The 18,966-nt window shown below is 43.7% G+C and overlaps 1 protein-coding gene across 4 annotated transcripts in view; it reads left to right on the top strand.

The window, feature by feature from the left end:
* Positions 1–4,927: 4,927 nt before the first annotated feature.
* Positions 4,928–18,966, top strand: part of B4GALT4 (beta-1,4-galactosyltransferase 4) — a 31,955-nt gene continuing 17,916 nt past the window's right edge. Inside the window, exons 1-2 of one of the 4 annotated variants that reach the window (XM_069785821.1) lie at positions 4,928–5,135; positions 5,411–5,551. The gene's annotated coding sequence lies outside the window, so the exon portion shown is untranslated. Of the gene's footprint in view, positions 5,136–5,400; positions 5,552–13,202; positions 13,222–13,322; positions 13,342–18,966 lie in introns of those variants that run through there. The other 3 variants (XM_009929804.2, XM_069785826.1, XM_069785825.1) reach the window with 3 other exon arrangements.

Here is an 18,966-nt window from a genome sequence, read left to right as displayed (position 1 = left end):
ATCCTCGATAGCGCTATTTTAGAAATACCTTGCATTTATCTGCCAGGGTCCTTGTGGCCAATCCATGGCGTGCTGTATTTTTATCATGGAATTCATCAGAGAGCTGTGTGAACCTTTGGTCCTTGCTCTCCTCATATTTGCGAGGAAACTATAATCCAGACTGAGCTAAGGAAACTAGTACTGAGGAACAAGGAGCAGCTCACGCAGAATGTGAAAGATGAGACCATCCTTGCTACATTTTGTGAAATCCCCCAGTGTTTTAACTGATCCTTGCGTGGGACTTTATCATGTGAAACACTGGATTACATCTGTGAGAAGGTGAAACACTGGATTACATCTGTGAGAAGCCCAGGAAAGTACAGAGGCCCACATTCAAAAAAGACCCTTCCTCTCTGATTAAATGTGTAACTGCTACAGGAACCTTGGTAAAACACTCATACTGAGTCGCTGTACCACTACTTTCCCCACCAGACGGTACACCAGCAAACACCAACGGTATAAAACTTCTTACACTCTCAGCCAATAGCACACTTGATTTTGCCTGTCTTTACCTCTGTTCCTGTTTTCTTCTCTCATTTCCTTTCTGGTATTTCAGGTTAATGCCCTTTTTATCTGCTTCTCACTTCTGCCATGCTTCGTGTCTCTTTTCCGCTGTCCTTTAGAAGACCTAAAGCCTTTTTCTTTGTCTCTCGCTCTCCCTCCTGTTTCAAATCCCTTTCCAGTTTAACTCCTTCCTTTTTTCATTTTATCAAACATCTCCTCTATCCTTTTACTTCAGGGCTATTGCCCCACAATCTGTGGGACATAAGTGGGTGTGACTCTGAACAGTCCTGTAAATTTACCCTGGGATACAGCTCTTACTTCACTCAGAGAGTCAAAGCCTTACATCGACAAAGCCAAGGCATTAATTGCCCTCCTGTGTACTCATATCCAGACGAGGTTGGGTACCACTACAGTGTAGCTGTAGTGACATGAAATTCAGCACGAACCAATCACTTGAACATCCACCAGTTGTGGGGATGACTTTTGAAGCCCACTCTAAACTCCCTGCTGCTGACACCACGCTGTTACCAGCACCTAGACCATGTTAGAGTGAGCTCTGCTGTGCTGACTTGTACAACTGTGACAGTAAGTCATCACTGTCAGGGTGTGTTTCCATGGAAGTGATTTTGTGCTGCAGAATGTTTACTTAGCGTGTGCTAGGATTGGGCTCTGAGGTTTAAAATAAGGGTGTAGCTGTATAAGACACAGTAAAAATAGGAGCACAGAACGCTGGATTTAACACAGCTATATCAACACTCTTACAGAAAATACTAGTGTCAGGGGGATCGCGAGTCACTGATGTCTAAACACTTGAGGCAGAACTTCCTCTTGTGCCCGCACAAACACCAGTCGGATTTTGTGTGCAAACCACCGCCTGGGAAGTCAAATCTCCCTTCCAAAGTTTTCCTCAGTATCACATCAGCATGCAAGAAAGGGTCACTGCTGCTGTTCACCTTTCAAGGCTACATTGCATCAGGCAAGTGGCTTTCATCCAAAAGATTTATCAGGTAAAAGGCCTGTGTTTAAACTGTGAGATTGAAGAACAGAGATGAAAAAAGAAAGGCTGCTTTCACACTTGCTGCAGGGAAAAGCGTCCGACGTGGACGACATATCTTCTGCAAGTCCTGTTTATGGAACAATTTCACTTCAGGTCACTGATGTCTATGTGAATAGGAAACTAACTTGCAGGGCTTTAAAATCTACTTCTGCTCAGCAAATAGCAACACTAACAGAAACAGACCCAAATGACCCATGTTCTGATTCTGTTTGCTCAGAAATTCCGCTGTTTCTATGACACTGTATTGAGATAAACTACATCCAGGATCGCTTCATCGGTAATTTTTGAGTAGCACAAAGAACCTGCTGGTATGGAGTTGATTTCTGAGGGAAACCATTTGTGCTGTGCTAAGGAAACTGATGAGGTATCAGGTTTTGTGTCTGATGTCCCTGCCTCTTCCCAGACAGGAAAAAAATATGTCCATTCATCACCTCAACGTAATAATGTTACTCAACATGCCATATACTGTGTGTCCTTCTCCAAACTGGAGATGCGGCATTCCACTCAAATACCTACTACTAAGTTTACAGATAATTATTTATTGGATGGCATTATTTCCACAACTAATGAATGATCTTTGGTCTTTTTCAAAGATTTCAAAAATATCATTTTACACTTTGAAAACCTTGAGTCACTGGGACATTTGGGGAAAAAATAGCTTGTACTACATTTGCATGTGGCGTAGGGCCCAGTGATGCATGGCTGATATTCGGGGTAGCTTAAGTTCAGTTCTGGTCATATTCTACAAGTGAGATTAAAATCAACAGCTAAAGATCTCACCTAGGACAACCTGAATTTCTGAGGCAGGGGAAAATGTAAGGTTTTGCTTAATAAAAAATTAAAGATAGATCACTAAAGGAGATCTCAGACTCAGGACCCTTCTCAATACAGACTGTTCTCGTGAGATCCACGAGAGGGTTTTATTTTTTGGAACAAGCATAACATTTAGTCCAGAGGAAAGAAACCTGATTCAGGAAAGTCTGGCAAATGTTAAATTTGCCAGATAAGAACGCTTGCGGAGGAAAACATGCAGAGGGACTGTTATAAAAGAAGTGTAGCCATAGAATTGCTTTTATTAGTTTAACACAGTGTTCCATGGGCCATAAATGGCGTTAACTGCTGTTCTCAGTGCATTTCTTTCCCACATCCCCCACGATGCCTTTACTGCAGTAGCCCAAGTTCCTCTCACATCCTTTATACCCTGTAACACAGTATCCCCGATACCTCCAAGTCCACACAACACTTGCAGATCCCCTGCATATCCCGATTTGCTTCTAGCATCTTCAGACGTACCTTTGGCCACCTCTTCTCTCCCCTTATCTATCCTGCGAGACCACCGCCATAAGAGCTTCATGTCTCACTGTTTGCTTACCTATCTTTGTTGGCCTGTAAGATGAGCGAGAATGTCACTTGCTGTGTGCGTTGGGACTGAAGATACACGCTAATTAAATCTGCGGTATGTGCGTGGACTGACAAGCCGGATAATGCCAGTACAGTCTCGGCTGGGTCAAACGATGACTAATGCTGTCACTCTCTCAGTGGAGTGTCTTCTATAGCTCTGATTCTCACAGCACTGACAGATACTATCTTTGAGACAGATGCTGCCTTGCCAGATTTGATTACAATCAGCAAGTAGCATCCGGATTTGACAATTATGCAACATTATAGAACCTGACTTAAAACTCTCAACAGGTGTGACGGATACCATTGGAAAAGGGGTCACTCACACAGTTTTTACTGGACAACTACTCATACATCTTTTAATTTTGGATTTTCAACATCCTTCGCTATTTACAAACAGAAGGAATTTAAGACTATAATTTCATTCTCCCTCAGATCCAATTTCTGACAGTGTCAGCGGAGGCTATTTTTTTATTGCAAAAACATTTGCAATGTTTTGTTTCATTTAATTTTTTACACTTTTAAACATAAGTTTTCTCCTCTCCAGTTCTTTTAACAGAAGTAATTTCTCACCACAAAAGATGAATTTTGCTTTTTTCTTGAAGGGCTTTTTTAGTGCTTGACAGCAGATCCCTCTTGGGTGCAACGTTATGAGGTTTGGGTGGAATATTCCAGCTCCCGACGGGCACACACGCAGGCTTACCCTAGAGCCAAGTGGAGTCAGCAGGACAGCACTGTGGCCATCCCTACTGCTCCCCTTTTGCTCTTCTTGCCATTGACAGCGAAACGGCTTTGATATTTTGACCAAATAATTTAAATTAATTGTTCCTTTTTTGAGGGCAGGGGCAGTTACGCTGGAAAGTTTTGCATGGAGAAACAACAAATGTTGTGTTACAGCAATATGAACTTTGGTTAATCTATATGGTGATCTAATTTGTACTGTAGGCAAAAATACCTTTGAGGCTTTTTTTCAAATATTATGAAAACTTATTAATAACACACTAAAACCTTTCAGCCATCTGCATGTGGCCATGTGCATTTGAAGGGGTTTTGTTTGCACTCCATTAGGGTTCAACGCAGAAAGCCCTTTTGTGATTCGACTTCAGGAAGGGGAACACCTTTCTCTTTCCTGAGTGATTAGGTTTTGGAAGCAGGCATCTTCTAAGTTCCGATTTCTGAGATCCTAAGAACTCCTGCCAAACCCCATCTACTTTCTCTGTAAATAAGCGCTAAATAGGATACGCTTTGAGAGGAAGCGGAACTCTCAACAAGTACCAGCGATGCAAATGCTGCGATGCCCACGGCCCTCAAAACTCCCCTGCAGCTTCCAAAAACCCAGGCACTTCTACCCCAAGCACTTCTTCTACCCCTGGCAGTTCTTCTACCCCCAGTACTTCTACCCCAGGCAATTCTTCTACCCCAAGCACTTCTTCTACCCCCGGCACGTCTGCATTCCCGCAAATGGCAAGACCTGGGGAGAGTTCTGGCGCCCAGCCACGAGCATCCCGGGCGTGCCGAGCCGCCGGCAACCCTCTGATCTGTGCCGATACAGTTACGCTCCCCGACTTTGCTCTGAAATCCTGAGGCAAACAAGCGGGTAAGGCCCGCTCCTCCCAGCCCCGCCGAGCGGCTGCCATGACGGGGAAGGGGACGACGACCATAGCAGGGTCGCTCTATCCCACCGGCGAAGGGGGTGTCTCTATGGCGGGAGGCGGCCGCTCTATCCCCCGCGCTCTATGGTTGGGCGGGGGGCTGGGGGTCGACGGCGGTGCGGAGGGCGGGCCGGCAGGTAAGGGCTGAGCCGCGGCCCCTCACCCCGCTCCCTTCCGGAAGAGAGGAAGGAAGGAAAAGCAGGAAGGAAGGAAAAGCAGGAAGGAAGGAAGGAAAAGAAGGAAGAAAGGAAGGCAGGCCCCTCCGCCTCACGCCCCGGCCCCGCCGCTCCCTCAGCCGCCGGGCAGTCGCGCCCCGCCCCCAGCACGCGGCGCTGAGGGGAGGGGAGGGGGGCGCGCGGGCGCGGCAGGGCGCCTGCGCGCGGGGGCGGCGGCGCGCGCGGGGAGCGGGCGTTTCGTCAGTCCGTCCGTCTGTCCGTCCGTCTGTCTGTGTGGCGCCGGGGGGCGAGAGGTGTCCCGGCCTCGTAAGTAACGAGTTTCGGTTAGAAAAAAGCGTTTTTTTGGGGGGAGGGAAGGTGCCGGGCGGTGAGGTGAGGGCCTGTCGCCAACGGGCGGAGAGAGGTGCGGGAGCTGGGGGGGTCGGGGCCGCGTTAAACTGTGGTGAGAGGGGTGAGGAGGTGGGAGTGGGTGGTGGGGATAACGAATTCCCGGACGGTGTTTCAGTTTTAAACCCTTAGCGAAAGAACGGAGGGGGTGCGTGTGTGATTAATTGTGCCTCGTACTTTTGAGCATCTGGTAGGTGGAGGAGAATTTGGCTCGATTTCTGCAGCTCATCGCTTCATAGGCAGTCCACTGTGTATGCAGGGAATCCCTCTGCAGTCATCGCTTGTGAACATCGAAGGCAGGACCTGAGGTTGCGATCCTGCAGATAAGCCTGCCGGTACGTAATTTCATTGTAGGGTTACTAAGTGGGAACAGTGCCCTATCTAGAAATTACATACCAGGTGGAAGTACTTACTCTGTCGGGCTCAGAGATCCGAAGTCAGGAGGCCAGATGTAGAGCACTGGTGTTTTCACTTAACGAAAGCTTTTTAACAGTTTTGTGGCAAAGTAAATTCAGTACTTGGTATTATTTTCTCCATTTCACACATGGAGAAACCTGGAGCACAGGCAAGTGATTCTGTTCACTATAATTTTCTCACTGATGAGACATAAACTTCTTCACTCGTTGCTCTAGGTGTTATTTTGGAAGAGAATAGTGATCAGAGGGCTTGAGAGGGGACTTGCACAGGTTCATGAGGGCCCTCATTTGATGACAGTGCTGCAGGTGATGATGATGGAAGTGTGTTTGCAGGTCTTGAGGGGAAGCAGAAATGGGGCTACTAGTGAGAGTGTTTGAGCAGGTTTGGTTTCTGAGTCATAATACAAATGCCTTTAAAGTATAGCTCTGATAGGACTTAAGACTTTCACAGCACTATGGTAGCAATAATCAAAAGGGGGAATACCTTACTTATATGTGCTTGTCTCAAAGAGTTAACAGGGAGGATCTCTTGTGGATTTAACATTCTTTCCACCCTTTTACTTAGCAGCTAAAGAAGTTCCCAAAGGACATCGGAGTTGGTTTAGAAGGGCTCGGTTTTCAACAGAGGGTTTTAGAGAAAAGGAAGGTGAAAGTTTGATGTCTTTGAGATGGCTAACATTTAAAAAAAAACAACACAAAAAACCAAACAAAGAAATAAACTTTAGGATCTGCTCACATTCTCTATAAATATTTACACTTTTTATCAGTAAGGTTGGTAGTTATGTGAGATGTTATTTCTCTAAAGATTTTTTTTTTTCTTTGCAACTCAGTGAGGACTCTGTAAGTCTTCTGTTGTTAATTACCAATACTCTGATTAAATTTAGAATACTGAAAAGCACAGCTTTGGGGTTTCGTATTAGTCTCTGTCACTATTCAACTTTGATAATGTTTCATGAACCTTTCTTTAACACTGAATTATATCACCTTTCATCCAAGATACTGTAAATGAGTTTTCTTGATAAATGCTTTATGTGTGATCTATCTTGTTCTTGATTTGTGTAGTTATTTCCTTGTCATTTTTGTAACAGCTGTATTTCATTTTCACAAATAATTTTCAGTTAGAAGTAAGAAGTTGGTTACTTCAGCTTAGGAAGGCTTGCGTTTTTCTTTTTTGCTCTGGTTTGAGTTGCCATGTTCTTCTATTTTTTTCCTACATATAATTTAAAAGAGAAGTTGAGGGGTGCTTGATTTCTGTTTTTTATTATATGATCCTAAATCTAAGTTGCATGAATGAGTTTGGTGAATTTGTGTTTTGCTAGTTTGAAGGTGGTATGTCTGGGGATTCTGAAGCCTGGTCAAATGCCTGCCTGCTTTGATGAAAGAGTTCTGTTAAAAACCTACTTGTTTAGGCAAATACTTAGTCCAAAAGACACCCAGCAGGTGTGCAACTGGGCTAGCTGTTTTTTTGCTTCAGAGGCTGTGGTTTTTGCACTGTGTATAAATGGGACCTTGAAAATACTGTAAAACAATGGGAGAGAGCTTCCATCACTTTTTTCTTTATAGTTTTTGACATATCTAGGGGTTTTTATAAGTATTGTGTCTCTGTGCTTTTCTTTCTTCTGTTGGAAGTGCTTTAGCATACCTACAAGTAACATGCCTTACAGCTATGATTATGTCATCTTGGTGTCTTTAAATATTTTTTTTTTAGCATATATGCAGTGCTGCTGCTGGGAGCAACAACTGGGTAATATTTATTCGTCAGGCAGTGAATTGTGGGATAAAGTTGTCATGCATTATAATTCAGATAATCCTTTTAAACTGATACCATGATGATTCTAAATGTACACAATTATAAATAATAGCAAATTTTTTGGATCCGATGTTGCTGGGGCATCTGCAGCACTAATCTTGTGTCCTCCTCAGTCTTCAGTCCTGTAGCTGACTTCTGAACTCTTCCAGCTAGTTCAGTGAGATGGGGAGGGGTAACACCTGCACAGTAATGAGAAGTGAAGGGTTGGAAAGGAGCCACTTTCCCCTACTCTGCTTCTGAGTGAAGTATCAATCCCCCTTGACCTTCTCTTGTTCCTGGAAAGAGCTAAAGCCTGGCTGCTGCTTGAGTGAAGAGGAGGAGGGTTGTAGAGGAACGGGAGCTCTTTAACCCTGAGGGAGTAGGAGAGGAGGAGTCCATGTCACATCTCACCTTTAGTTCTCTGGACTGCCCACCAAGATCCAGTGAGATGGGGAAAAGAGATTAGTAACTGAGTGTGAGGAAGAGTGATACACTATCTCCGACTGCCTGGAATTTTACAGCGCTGCTTGTCCAAAAGGTTTAATAGTATCCTGATTCTCAGAGGATATGTTTTTAGAATTACTTCCACAAGCATTTGATTAAAATTGCTTGTTGCTAGGTTGAACTAGAATTGTTGGAACAGTTTTGAATTCTGTCAAACGCTGTTCTAGGCCATAACACTTCCAAAGGATGTGAGTTAGAGCTCTTAAATTGTATGTTTGAAACTTTCCTCCTGCATAAAAATCCATCTGCAGATTGGTTGAAAATCTGCGTAGATGTAAACTGTGCTCTAACATTGAAAAGCTCCTGTACATTTAATAGCTTAACAAAATCATGCCACCTACACAGTGTCTCGATAGCTGTCTTTGCAGTAGGAGCTGACAATTTGTAATCCTTACTGAGATAAGACTGTAAAAATAAAATAAAAAAAAAAGTAAAATCTCTTCATGCCTAAGGAAGCTTCAACTGGAATGTCTTTGGTGCAGTTCTCATGCTGAAGTACCTCCATGAGAAACAAATAATGGGATTCTGTTCTTAGTTATGCATTCATAATACGTTTACAACTTTATTAGTTTTCATTTATTTACAATTTTGTTCGTAGACACTTGTAAACTGAAAAATATAAATGTGCTAAGTAGCCACAGGTCTATACACTTACTTCAACTTCTGTCCTGTATTGCTTTAGCTATCAGTGGTTGACACTTTGGTTAAAAAAATTAATTGTGAAGTGCTTAAAGCTAAAGTAAGAATGTGCGCTGTTTTAATATAGTATTTCTCTCAGATGTTATTTTTTTGTGCAGCAGAAAGGTGAGTGAGGAATTTGGCCAGAAATGTGTTGATTTTTTTTTTTCTGTTTGGTTGGGTTTTTTTTGTGAAGTGGCAAGTTCTCTGACATCTGGCATCCACTCCAGCAAGGCAGCAGCTGCCAGAAAAGGATAGGGTATTGCTGAGTTGAATCATGACCTTAGCTTTCCATTATACATGAGATTCCTGTGTTCACAGAAATCTGTTTTACCATGTGCTTTTTCAGGATATTCCACTGACCTTGGGGGGAAGATGTTTTTAAATTGTGCTGTATTTTTTTTTTTTTTAAAAGACAACTTATGTGGTAAGCAGTTAGGTAGTTACAGGCTGTGCCAGTGCTGTTTGCTGTATGCCTTGCTCCATCTCTTTGACTGCACTCAGTCTGACAGTGCTGTGTCTTTTACAGTGAGGTCAGTGGCTCAGCTGTAGCTGTGTAACAAGAGAGGCCATTCATAAATGTGTGTCTTGGCCTGGAGATGTTAGATTGCATTTCCTAGCATAAAATAAGAGTTCATTACATCTTAGCAAACTGAAAACTGTACTGGAGTATTGGAGTAGCACCTGCTCGATTGGCCTGTGCTTGATAATGTTGTTGAGTCATTTGCAGCAAAGGCTCTGTACTTGCTTAGTAAAGAAAGCACGTGCTTTTCCTTTGGTAATCTCGGAAATCTTAATGTGACGTTTTAGGCACTGGGTGTTTGCCAGGAATTGGGCCTCTGTTTTAGAAGTGAAATGTGACTATATAAAAATGTCTGCTCCTTGCTCACCAGATTGTCTGGATATGTTAAAAGTATATCTACTATCTGAGATAGATGTAAAGCACTGCAACAAGAGTAATGCTAAAGCCAAGATTCCTCTAGGGCCCTATATTAAGTGAACTGAAATTTCTTCTGGATTGGTGAAATTGTTGCCTCAAGTTTGTCTGCCTGAAGATAGATTAGCATAGCTATGGCAGGATACTTATGCCATGTAGAATGACTGTCTAGATTAACAGTCAGAAAGTGTCAGTTGGTTAATCTGAGGCAGTAGAAGTAAGTAGTTACTATTCTGGACATCAGTAGAGGACAACGAAGCTCAGAGGTATAGATCACAGGTGTGTGCATGCTGTGGCTGGAGGTACAGGGTGGAGAGGACTCTGTCACCTGGGCGTACTAGTCAGAAAATGATGTATATTCTGAGTAAATAGGTAGGAGTTACTAAGAAGCCCTACATATCAAGCAATGCACTGGATCTTTTAAACCACTTTTAAGTTGGTATTTCACTTCAGCTAATGAAATACTGTATTGGGTGTAGGTGGCAAGGTGTTAGCAGTGGTGTTGGTGTAGGGCTGGTCTCTGTGAGAAGAGGCCGGGGCTGCACCTGTGCTGAATGCAGCCAGTTCCAGCTAGCCCCAAAATGGACCCACTGCTGGCCAAGACTGAGTCCACCAGCCAAGCTGGTGGTGCCTTGGGGGAAATGTATTTAAGAAAGGGCAAAATGCTGCCCAGCAGCTCTGAGAGGGGTGAAGAGAGCGGGGGGGGAAGTGAGAAACAGCTCTGTGAACACCAAGGTCCAGAGAAGAAGGAGGGGAGGAGGCACTCCTCGTGCGGGGCAGATGTCCACCCTGCAGCCCGTGGTGAGGACCATGCTGGAGCAAATGCCTACTTTGCAGCCCATGGAGAGCCCATGCCAGAGCAGGCTCCTGGCGGGGACTGCAGCCTTTGGAGAGGAGCCCACGCAGGAGCAGATTTTCTGGCAGAAACTGTGGCCCATGGAAGGGAGCCATGCTGGAGCAGTTTGTGAAGGACTGTACCCCATGGGAAGGACCCATGCTGAAGCAGGGAAAAATGTGAGGAGAAAAGAGTGACAGAGAGGAGCTGTTATGGACTGACCCCCCATTCCCCATCCCCCTGCACTCTTGTGGGTTGGAGAGTAGAGAAGGTGGAAATGAGGGAGTGAAGTTGAGCCTGCGAAGAAGGGAATGGATGGGAAGTGTAGTTTTTGTGTCTTGCTATCCTACTCTACTTTTAATTGGCAATAAATTCATTTTCCCCAAGTCAAGTCTGTCTTGCCTGTGATACTAATTGGTAAGTGATCTCCCTGTCTTTATCTCGACCTGTGAGCTTTTTCATCCTATTGTCTCCCCCTGTCCTATTGGGGAGGGGGGAGGTGAGAGAGTGGCTGGGTGGGTGTCCAGCAGCTGGAAAATCAGTGAAACACATTCAAAGGACAATAGGCTTCACACATACCAGTGCACAGGGACTGCTGCTTTTGTCCGGTGTGTTCCTTGTGGAGCAAGTTGTTCAGCTCTTTGATCATAAACCAGAGCAGGTTGGAACACAGGAATAGCGTTCCTTGTTTGCAGTAATGTTGGGTGGAAGAACAATGGCATCCCTGTTAGGGATAGGTGAGATTCTGAGATGCTCCTATTTTCTTCTCTGTCCTGCATGTTTGAGTTAAAGCTGTATGGAGAGTCCTCTTTTAGTGCTTTTCTGCCATGATGTTCCTTTTGTAGGAAATGGATTTATTGTATTTGCCTGCCAAGCCTTTCCTCATTTACATCTCTTGCAATCACTTCTTCTGTGATGCCCACACGCATGGAGACAATAAATTACGTAAGCTAAATATCTAGGTTATTTCCTGGTGTGTTATGTATTCTTTATCTTTTTTTAGTTTGTAATTCAGGGAGTTGGAGCTGCCAGTACTTTTGCTCTTTTACATTGAGTATCAAGCAGTTATCAAGTAATAAATAGCAAGACAAAATGTGGAGCCAGCACATCTGTTTGTATTCTCAACACAACTGGAATGTTTTAGCTGGCAGTGGCTGTTATTCTGATCAGGCCCCACAAATGCACCTTGGTCTGTTTCTTTTTAACTCGTACCTTTCCTCTTTAAAATTGTCTGGTTCGAGGCAGTTTGTAGAATGCTATCCGTTAGTGGCTGGAAATGTATATTGTTATCTTCCTAAAATAACCCTTCCTGTTCAACTGAAAGCTGAGCTACTGTTTTTCTGCTGGTAGTCATAGAATCACAGAACCAGGTCTTCTGACATTCTTCAGTGGGAGGGGTAGGCAGAGGATCACAGAAGGCTGCTAGAAATACTGCTTGCCTCCTGATCTGGCTAACCCCATGTTTGCGTGAGAGCTGATGCTGGTGCAGAGAAAGTGTAGTTTGGGGACTGGAGCGGAGAGGAAGGTGAGACAGTGATGGTCGAGATCCAGACTGGTCTGACTTTGTGGCTGACCAGTTAAAACACACGGTAGTCCTGAAGGTTTTTTTATATGCTACTAGGTGTCTGAAACAGGGAAGTTTTTCCCCACAACTCTTGTGCAGTCCTAATAATAAACAAGATCTTTGTGGCATAGAGGAGGCTTACTGGGGAGGCTTTGAAACACCTATCTGCTTGGAATGTACATATTGCACAAAGAGTTCAAACAGGTTTGAGTTACAGGAGATTAACACTTGTCACGAGGCTGTACCTATCCTTTCTCTCCCCACCTCTAAGGCAATCCATCTTAGCCATGTAGCCTGTGTGTACTCAGGCCTTGTCCTTTCTATGGTGTTTTGTCATTATCAGTGATGTTGACTGGAAGCACGAGAAAATCCCACCCTTACCTGGCATAGGCGTGCTCATAAATTACTCTAATGTAGGTGCAACTCTACTGAAGGAAGTGTGTTTGTTAGCTTAATATATAGCAGCTAGGGAGGAGGCTTAGGTAGGCTGGCAGCAAAACTTTTCCAGGCAGCTGTGTACTGGACCAGAGCTCAGTAAGGACAGCTAACATTGTGGAGCTGCTGCCCTGGTAGCCTGGGAGAGCCCCAGATGGGCAAGATGGCAAAGAGACACCCTCCGTTGGTTCCATCCTGCTGATTCTGCGAGGTTGCTAGAGGAGTGTTATGGGGCAGAGTGGTGGAAAAAGCACCAGTGAGGGACAGCCTTGTAATAGTTAAGTTACCTTTTGTGAAAAGACTGGTTCATGAGCCAGGCTGGTGAAACACCCTTGCAAAAGTACACGTCGCTGTCATCGGCAGGTATGTCTGGGTGATAACAGAGAGGAGTACAGTGGGAGTGCCTGGGCTTCTCCACAGGTATGGACAAGAGGGTGGGCAGCTTGATCTGCGTACGAAGAACGGCATCTCTATCGTTAAAAATCTCCAAATGGAGCAGATACCAAAAGGGCTGCACTACGAATTGTGGTTTGCTTTTAGGAGCAAAGTCTTGAGCCTTTGTTTCCAGTCGGATGGTTCGTTACAGTAATTATTTGTGTGCAGTATTGCTTCTGGCACAGTGCACTGTCAAGATATGCCTGGTTCTGCTGTGCTAGGAGGAAAGCAGAGAGGCTGTCAGCCATCCCGGGCTGGGACAGAGCCGGGGGAGTGGCGTGTGGGATGGCACTGGGGAGCCTTTTAGGGCTGGGGAAAAGCGGGATGTGTTGGCTCTTTTTTTTTTTTTTTTTTTTTTTTCCCCCGTCATACTGCGAGTTTTGAGCTGACTCTTTCCTGCAGCATGTGAGAGGTAATAGAGGTCTCTTTATGGTGTGGGGTTTCCTGGATGAAAAGTGCCTGCTGCTTGCGTAGCACTCTCCATACTTTTTGGAGTGACTGCTCTACAGGAAGGAGGGATGTGGCAGCAGCAGTGAGTGGTTTAATGCGCTTGCTTCATTTGGCTTGAAATCCTGAGAAGTGGGAAGGGTGTTTGAGGGTTGGGTTTCTTTTGTTTGTTGTTTTGTTTGTTTTTTTTTTAAATAGCCCATGACTTCACCATTTCGCAGTGCAGTTGGTGGGGTTTTTAATAGGAAGAGGTAATAGGATTATAAGTGTTGTATAAAAGAGATGCTAAAAACTATTAGCTTAATGCCCTACTGAAAAACTAATCTGCTGAAAAGAAGGAAATGCCTGTGAAAGGAGCAGGTTTAGACTCTTGTAAAACTTGAGGACTTGAAGGTCTTGCGTAGAAAAGGTGATGCTATACAGTGGCCTTTCTACCTTGTCAGTTGTAAAGAATGTAATTCTTTCTTGGAAGGCTTAATGAAGATTGCTGTACTTCTTCAGATACTCCCAGAGCTAACCTATTGCTGCTTTTGGTTTTGGCCTAGATAAAATACTAAATAGTAGTCTGCATAGTACAGAGCTCATAAATGCAGTCCCCAGGAACTCTTTTCATGCTTCATTTCCTGCTTGAACTTATAAGGGTTTTTAAAGTTGTTGAAAATTGTTTTCGCTGCTGAACCTGTTCTGCTGTCTGTGGAATTTGTGCGTGAGCTTGAGGAGGTTGCAGAGGCTTCTGGAAAATCCTGCATGATAAGAAACTTGTCCTTACTGGGCACTGTGAAACAGGTAGAGTCAGAAAGTTAGTTTGTGTAAATTAAAAATTAATTTTCCATGCATCAAATTAAAGTATCTCTCAGGAGCTGTCCTGCAGATGTTCCATATAGGGTGAATTGTTTTAAATACAAACACATGAAAAAGAAAATTTAGGCAGCGTGTTCTCACTGTTTAGTTATACTGTTAAATGTTAACTTGTTTTGATAAGTAATCATGTGAATCTAGGCTTTACCATAGTTATCATAATGACAATTTTTATCTAAAAACGTATCAGGGAAAAATAAGTGTTTGGAAAATAATGAGTGTTTATCAACTCCAATTACATATTCAATTCTGTTTATAAGATTGCTTTCCTTCACTAATATCTAGATAAGGGCTACCAGTAACCAGTCTTCCTGCTGATATTGTCTTTGTCTACCTAGAAGTTTTGCTTAGATGAAAAAGAATGGCCTTTAGTCTAGAATTTCTGGGTATCTCTGAGCTTGGTAACGCTAGTGGCTTCAATCAGGCTGCTAGGCAAATGGGTAGATGACCTTGCAGCCCTTACGTGGGGAACCAGCTTGCACCTACGTTGCTCCCTTGCTCTGTGCTTGCACAGCATGTCAGACTCCAGTGCACATGTATTTCTGTTGGGGAAAACCTTGAATGAAAATGGATGGGGTTCTGATCTTTGTAGTTTGCTTTGGAAGAAGTCTTGTCCATGCTAGAACCTTGCTTACTATTTTGGCCTTCCTGGATGGAGAGGGGCAAGTCAGGGCTTTGTGTTCGTGCCAGCAGGCTCAAGGATCAGAACTGAACACCCCTGTTCATGGAGAAGTCATACAGCACTGCGTTTCTCATCGGTTCCTACAGGTAGCCTGTTCTGAACAGTGCTAGGAACCTTGGAGCAAGCAAAGAGGATTTGGTATGCGTTTCAAAAAACGTAGCAGGCTACAGAACTTGAGCTGGCAGACAAGCTGCAAAGCACAGGGGCAGTTATTGCTACAGATACGATGTTGGGGAGCAGAGATCATGCAGTATTTATGTGCCTCAATATGATCATGGATATGTTTAGAAGTGCGTTTGAAGTGTCTTGTCTAGATATGAGTATGTCTACATATAGATGGAGACCTTTCTCATTTTTCATTGATTTTGGAGTTCTGGCTGATGTCATATTCGAATAACTGGGTTTTTTCTGTTTAATTTTTTTTCATGGATTTTGAAATGGATATCGTGGTGTTTTTAACCTTGTGGCCTGAAGTGCTGTGCCCTTCTAGTCAGCTATAACTTTCTAAACTAGGTTTGGTTATGCTTCACTGAGAGTTTATTTCGCAAGAGCAGCTGCGCTTTACATTCCGATGAAAGTTTCTTGGTACCTTTGATGAAGGTCAGATCTAGCTGGAGTCAGGTTTGAGAGCTATGAGAAGAGTTTAGTTGCACCACAGACATTTTGCCACCCATATTTAAGGGTTAGTCACCCTGAATTACAAAGTCCAGAAGAAGGAAGAACCACATTTCCAGTGTCTTGCAGATTATTGTTTATAACAAGATTTGTTTAGTACTGAATTTTTGGTTGAATTATTGTTTGCATGTTTTAATGTCTGACTGGGTGGTCTTTTTTCACCCACCAACCAATATATCAGCCATGATTTACGGATATCAAAGATGACAAGAAGGGCTTGTGTAAGTACATGGGTAACAAAAGGAAGACGAGGGAAAATGTGGGCCCGTTGCTCAGTGAGATGGTGGACTTGGTTATGCAGGATGTGGGAAAGGCTGAGCTACTGAATGCTGCCTTTGCCTCAGTCTTTACTAGCAGAACTGGGATTCAGGAATCCCAGGTCCCAGAAACCAGGGCGAAGGGCTGGAGTAAGGAAGCTGTACCCTTGGTCAGTGTGGATTTGCCAAGGGGAAGTCATGCTGACCAACTTGATAAACTTCTACAATGAAATGACTGGCATGGTAGATGAGGGGAGAGCAGTGCATATTGTCTACCTGGACTTCAGGAAGGCCATTGACATTCTCTCCTGTAAGATCCTCATAGACAAGCTGTTGATGTATGGGCTGGATAAGCAGACAGTGAGGTGGATTGAAAACTGGCTGAACAGCAAGGACCAGAAAGGTGGTTATCAGCAGCATGAATTCCAATTGGAGGCTGGTAACTAGTGCTGTACCCCAGGGGTCAATACTGGGTCCCAGTCCTGTTTATCATTAATGATCTGGGTGGTGGGGCAGAGTGTGCCCTCAGCACGTTTGCAGACTGGACCATGTTGTGAAGAGTGGCAGATAACGCCAGAGGGTCGGAGGAACAATCCCACTTACCATTACATGCTGGGGACCATGCAGCTGGAGAGCAGCTTGACAGAAAAGGACCTAAGGGTGGTGGCATCAAGCTGAACATGAGCCAGCAGTGTGCCCTTGCAGCAAAGGTGGCACGTGGTATCCTGGGCTACATAGGCAAAGTATTGCCAGCAGGTTGAGGGAGGTGATCCTTTCATTCTCAGCACTGGTGAGGCCACACCTGGAGTCCTATGTCCATTTCTGGGCTCCCCAGTATAAGAGAGATGGACATACTGAAGAGAGCCCATGAAAGGCTGTGAAGATGATGAAGGGACAGAAGCATCTCTCCTGTGAGGAAGGGCTGAGAGAGCTGGGACTGTTCAGCCTGGAGTAGAGAAGGCTCAGGGAAGAACTTCTCCATGTGTATAAATACCTGAAGGGAGGGTGTAAAGAGGATGGAGCCAGGCTCTTCTTAGTGGTGCCCAGTGCCAGAACCAGAAGCAATGGGCACAACTGAAGCACAGGAAGTTCTATCTGAACATCAGGAAACACTTTTCTTACTGTGAGGATCACTGAGCCCTGGCACAGGTTGCCCAGGGAGGCTGTGGAGTCTCCATCTTTGGAGATATCCAAAAGCCATCTGGACACGGTCATGGGCAACTGGCTGTAGGTGGCCCTGCTTGAGCGGGGGGGGTTGGACTAGATGAGCTCTAGAGGTCCCTTCTAACCTCAACCATTCTGTGGTTGTGATTTGCCTGTCCTCAACCTGTACTTAATTGGTAAGGGTTTAATTTTATCTAATTGGCAGTTACAAAGTGCAAAGCATCTGCTCCGTTATTTCCTTTGAATTGCAGAATGGCTGTTTGGTTTTATTAAGGTTGGAGTAGGTTCTGCGTGACTATTCGAGTCAGTATTTTATTAAGACTATCCATTAATAATGACTTTATGGAAGTATTACAATGCTGGCTTTTATACTACTTCTCCAAGTGTAGACCCTCCAGAGGGGCAATGATCAAGCTTTCCTTATGTTTCTCTGACAGACAAGTTTTATTGAGGCTTAACCTCTTGCTTGTCCTTTTATTTCCAGTTACTGTCCTCTTAAGTTCGCGAGTTCTTCATCTTTGCCAGGAGTCGTAGAAGTGCCAGCTCTTCACTGTGCTTCAGTTGCCTTCATTCATGAGGGTACAGATCTTCATCATTTGTTAGTAGATACAGACATGCCTTTCTGTGCACATGCCATTCTTGTGTCTCAGGGAAAAAAAATGAATACTTTTTAACCTATGAAGTAATAATGTAAGGTAAATTGATGGGTAAATTGATTCATGTATGTTTTTCCATTTAAGATACCCAAAATATCTTGATGCTTTCCAAATTTTGAAATACATACTATATTCTGCATAGAAAACATCAAAATACCAAACTGCAAGTTTATGAAACATGAATTATGCCCTTCTGGGTGTGTGTTGTGATGAGTTGAAAGTGACTAATTGTTGTGATTGTGCATGTGTATTTATGCTGCTCTGTTGAAGTGCTCGCGTGTATTTTAAGCAAGAGCAACATTCTGTCACTGCCATAGAACTCAGTGGAGATGTGGTTTTAGTTATCATGGGAAATAATTCATGCTGACAGCAGTACGGTCTGAATATTTGTCAGAGGCCAGTACTGTGAACTTTTAGTAACATCTGCTTATAAAGGAATCTCGCAAAACTGACAAAGGAAACTGGTATGTGTGAGATATCACCGAACTGAATAGTAGGGGAGGAGGGTAGAAACAAGGTTAGTGCAGTAAGTTCAGAGTTTATGTTCATAGTTTAACATCTTGTACCTTAGCAATTTTACACCTGTGTGCTCTTCCTGATATTTAAAAAGTGTTTTGGAAGCTTGTTCTTCTGACTAATACTGCTGATTGCTTCCTGATATTTCATGATGTCTTTTTCCATGGATAGTTAATTTTTATTTTATTTGTGGAAAAAATAATTTCTTATGGGGATAGCCCATTTGCACTAGTCTGTGCATCAGAGGCAAGCAACTGTCTTAACTTTAAGGATGCAGTCTACTTCTGATAAAGTGGGAGGCTATGAATTTAAGAAATTGATTTTTAGCAAACACCTGTTGATAGTCATTCAGTATCTTAACTTTATGTTGTCCTTTTCAGCCCAGATTAATCTGGAACACATTTAGATTGGGTGGTGGAGAAGGAAATTCCCTCCTCATGCACGCGCTTTGTGCAACGATACCCTTGATTTATTGTGGAGAGATTATCCACCTTAGGGGAAACGCTTCACCTGCTGAACACTACACAGTAACTGAGGAGTTATGAAAAGCATCAATTTAGATTATTCCATAGAAACCTGCAATGAGCAAATTACAAGGTCTTTGATTTAATTATTACACATTGATATTACCCATGGGGTCCACAGTATTTACTGTTCTTAGATCATTCATATAGCTTATCACTGATTTCCTCTATGCAAGTATTGCAGAGTATAAACTGGTGGGGGGCGGTGGACATTTTCTCTTTTATTTGAATCCCTATTGTTTTGGTGATGATATACGGTGGGATAATAGCGTAAAGCATTTTGGACCATTATGTACTCAGTTGCTGCAGTTGTGAATTGGAGTCCTAAGCAACCGATCTGAAGTTTGAACAAAGCTGCGGTTCAGAATCACTTCTGTC

Source organism: Haliaeetus albicilla, chromosome 6, assembly GCF_947461875.1.
Source record: "Haliaeetus albicilla chromosome 6, bHalAlb1.1, whole genome shotgun sequence".
In the NCBI taxonomy this organism is placed as follows: domain Eukaryota; kingdom Metazoa; phylum Chordata; class Aves; order Accipitriformes; family Accipitridae; genus Haliaeetus; species Haliaeetus albicilla.
This window is presented reverse-complemented; position numbering and strand designations above follow the sequence as displayed.